The sequence below is a fragment of the Odontomachus brunneus genome, unplaced genomic scaffold (genome assembly GCF_010583005.1).
Source record: "Odontomachus brunneus isolate Ranch 3 - 2012 unplaced genomic scaffold, Obru_v1 Obru_scaffold_004, whole genome shotgun sequence".
In the NCBI taxonomy this organism is placed as follows: Eukaryota; Metazoa; Arthropoda; class Insecta; order Hymenoptera; family Formicidae; genus Odontomachus; species Odontomachus brunneus.
The window spans coordinates 2,321,079-2,325,239 of record NW_022639454.1 but is presented as its reverse complement, the minus strand read 5'-3'; the positions used below and the strand labels follow the sequence as shown (position 1 = coordinate 2,325,239).

At 34.1% G+C, this 4,161-nt stretch overlaps 1 long non-coding RNA gene across 1 annotated transcript; it reads left to right on the top strand.

Annotated features, from left to right (window-relative positions):
* Window positions 1-1,123: 1,123 nt before the first annotated feature.
* On the top strand, window positions 1,124-4,034 carry LOC116847379. Its single transcript, XR_004378750.1, has 2 exons — window positions 1,124-1,196; window positions 3,056-4,034. It is a non-coding gene; the product is annotated as an uncharacterized LOC116847379 (long non-coding RNA).
* The last annotated feature ends 127 nt before the right edge of the window (window positions 4,035-4,161 follow it).

Genomic DNA, 4,161 nt, shown 5'->3' with positions numbered 1-4,161 from the left:
ACATTTTAACAAACATATAGTTAATATTTAAGAGATAAAACATCACATAAATGGAGAAAAAATTTCTCATTGTCTCTCCATCTCATTCTGAAATTCTGAAAAAGCATTATACTATTTGCATACTGCGATCAAATAATGAATATTCCCGTCGGTGCACGCACGCGCCCATAACTAGACATACAAAAAGGGCGTGAACGTACAGAAAGCGCTAAAACATCTTTGTATTGTCCGACGACAAGAGTAAAATCGGAAATATTTTTATTGGGAACCGGCGACCGACAAAGAGCTGGTCCTTTCAGACCCTAAGGTTCATATTAATAATCGTTATTTGTAAATTTATCTCAAGTGGAGGCGGTATTCCTTTTAGCATTGGATTTCAATCGCAGTAATGTTTATTGCTGGATAGATTAAAATTTTAATTTATATATGAGAATAAGCATAAGATCTCAGCTTGTTTACTGTAGAGTTGGAACGAAAAATGTCTATCCTGATATGCAGATATGAAGTTTGGAGTAGGAAGTAAGACAAGGGTTTTTGAAGAATGTGTTCTTGCAAATATGATATATCTGTTACTATTACAATACTCATGTAATACTCATTTGATTTCCTGAAACAGATTATGCCAGTAATTAAAATGAATATTGTACATAGCATTCGTTAGTATAGTAATTAACTATGAACTTTAAAATATTTGTCCACTGTCGACAGTTGATACTATGGCCTAAAGGCCAACAGCAATCTGGCATTAAAGTATTCATTGCATCTTTTCTCTACTATACAAATAGTATAATTATATTGAATAGTACAACTATATTAAAGTTCTCAGTACATGCCATTTGAGTAGTATCTATGTATTTATATATCACATGTATGGTAAAATTTCTTGCCATATATTACTGTGATCGGGAATAGTTAAATTATACTGCGAACTTATAGTTAAATTAAACTGCGAACGCGCAAAATGTTGTCATTTTTTCACCAGATTGGTACGACTTTCATCGATATCTAAAATCCGTATGTAATTGTCTGTTTCCGTTTGTAAATAAACGCTTGTTTTGTGTGTAAAGCAGTACTGGCATTTCGCGATATTTTCTTCGCGTGGTATAACGTAACAGTCTACTATTGGCTATCGCACCATCTACATATGCGCAGAAGGCCTCCTAACGCAGAGGAAATCTCGCGAACTGCCAAAACGGGTACCAAGAATTTTTGCTCCGGCGATTAATTTTATTCTAATTTGTGTTTCAGAGACTTACTTATGGATTGTCTGCACGTTCCGGATTCTAATAATTTTATTGACTCATCTATTAATTCCCTGATCGTAACGGGTGCTGGTTATTCGAAGCATACGCTCGAAAGTATAAAATAGACACCAGAGATTGTCTCTTTACCAGAAGAATGTAAACATCACATTACGAAAGAAAGTGAGACAAACTAGGAGACGGAGCAAGAGTATTATTTCGTGAATGAAGTCACAAGAAAACAGAATCTCAACGAGGAAGAAACTGCCATAATAAGCACGGATCAATTTCGTGAGCCCTCAAAGTTTATTGAACATTCCGTACAGAAGATTAGCATGGAAAAGTGTAACAGATGGTACAATTACTCACAGCAAATTAAATTATCACGATGAGATGTCTTATAGACTGAAGTATACCTGTCCGTACAAGATAAACAGAAAGGACAAGTTGAATAAATACATCAAACGGATGCACGAGATTACCTACGATGGATATGTTCCATTTAACGCTTGCAACGATGCGAGCCTCATTCTTTCTATGTTTAACATTTAATGAGTAACATAAATAAAATGCTCGCGTGATTGCGAGCGTTAAGTAGAACGCGGCCGATTACGAGTGTGACATATATGCGTCAGGAAGTTCAGTACGACTTTTGATCTGAAGCGGCATAAGGTTGTGATCCATATTGACAGGTAAGTGTTAAATTGTGACAAGTGTGCTTACGTTAGCAAGGGCCAAGAAGCACTTTATAACTACAAAAGAAGAAAACACTTCAAGTCAGAGTTCTTCTGCAAGATTTGTAAACGTTATTTCACAACCAAAGAAAATCTCGAGCAGCGTGTCCGGAGGCAAAAAGATACATACTGTACGGTCTGCAGAAAACATTAACAAGGAGATAATTTGGAGGAGCACATGCGGCGCCATATGGTTGAAAAATAAAAATTCTGGAATATGTACGGCAAGGCATATGCCCAGAGCAGTAGTCTGTAAAACACACGAAGAAACAAGTTCGCAATTATGACAATTACTTTAAGAAAAAAGAAAAAAACGTGATTGCGAACTTTCTGAAGCTCTGCGAGATGAAAGAAAGTGATTATTTAGATCTAACAAAAGAAACAAGAGAAAAGAAGAAATAATCTGCTTTTATTTATGCAATTTTCAACGAGAAAGCGTCATTTAAAACACATCAACAATAAACTTTACGTTGTCTTGTCAAGGCAGATCATCTTTCTATAAATATTACTGTTGAATTTTGTACTTCTTTTGTAATTAATTTTGTAATTCATTATAATACATAATTTTGTAATTAATTATAATACATAATTATAATACATGACACAATATTAAAATTCCAAGCGACATGTAAGATATTTGCAAACTAGGAATAAGCTAGGAATAACCTGAAAATATATTTGCCGCTCTTACCAAGAAAAGCCGATTCTGCGAGATTCGTTACCATTGTTGTAACTCACTTTGTAATATCCACTAGATTTCTGTACTTGAAATATGCCGCATTTAGAAAATAATTTAAAGGACAATATATATATACATATATATATATATATATATATATATATATATATATATATATATATATATATATGTATGTGATGTATGTGTATAAAAATTATTTCTGGGTTTTTGTTTTATTTCTATTTAATTTGTTTAACATATTAATATTTTAATACTTCTAATAAAGTCGTCGTACAATTGAAACACCACAAATAATTTCAATATTCATCTCTTGAACCTAGTATTTTATTATTAGCACTTTATTAGTATATTAATTGATTTGATTGTGATTTGTGTTTTAGTTACTTTGCCTCTGCGCTTATGGCACACAGCGGTACCTGGTATTTCTCCAAGATTGGTTCGGAACATGTCGCCTTCCACAAATAATAATTCGTGGGTTATGGATCGAGGGGAAACCTAGGTTGTCAACTCAGGGATGATCGCCTGCATGGAGCCGTGGTACTCTTGGAAGTGTTCTGTATGCGGCAAACGTTTCAAATTCAACGCTAACTTCGAGAAACACAGTAGACATGTTGTAGACGAAAGTATACTTGCCACAAGTGTTCTTACAAGACAGATAGAGAGCATTGTTTAATTGAACACATAAAATCGAGACACAAGTCTACCGGCCATTTCAAACGTGAGATATGCTTCAAGAAATTAAAATCGCAGTGCATTCTTAAGAAACATAATGAAACCGTCCGCGCTAACACGCGGCCAATAAAATGCGACAAGTGTGATGACGTCTTCAAGCACAAATGTGGCTTAAACAAACATCAGCGCAAAGTACATAAACGAATTTTTTTTGCAGAAATTATAAGAAAACCTTCAAAACACAGGATGACCTGGATCAACATAATGTCAAGTATCAGTATTGAACTTGCCGCAAAAAGATATTACCACTCACTATTAATGAATCACACTTGCGGCTTCACATGCGGATGAGATATATTTTATCTACGACGTTTACAGCAACACTTATTCTTCTGAGGAAAATATGCGCAACCACGTAAAAAAATATCTGCTTCCTGAATCGTTAGCATTGATGCTCAAGAAAACATTGTTTTAGATTTTCCTAGAGTCCGTGCGACAAAAGAGAGCGATCATTTAGATCAAACAAAAGAAAGGGAAATGGGAGATAAATAATATGTTTACAGCCTTCTTTACATTGCATTTCCTTGACCGAGTATTTTTCTACAAAGATTAATTTTAAATTTTGTACTTATTTTGTAATTACTTAAGGTCTTTTTATAGATTTGTAATAAATTAAGTGATCCTCTATACGCGGTATTCTAAGCGCGATATTTGTCAGACCTTCATGATGACTCTTTGTGAGAACGTAGAATATAACAGATGAACAGCAGTCCTTATACAATATAATAATACAAAAGTCCTTTTGTAAATCTAT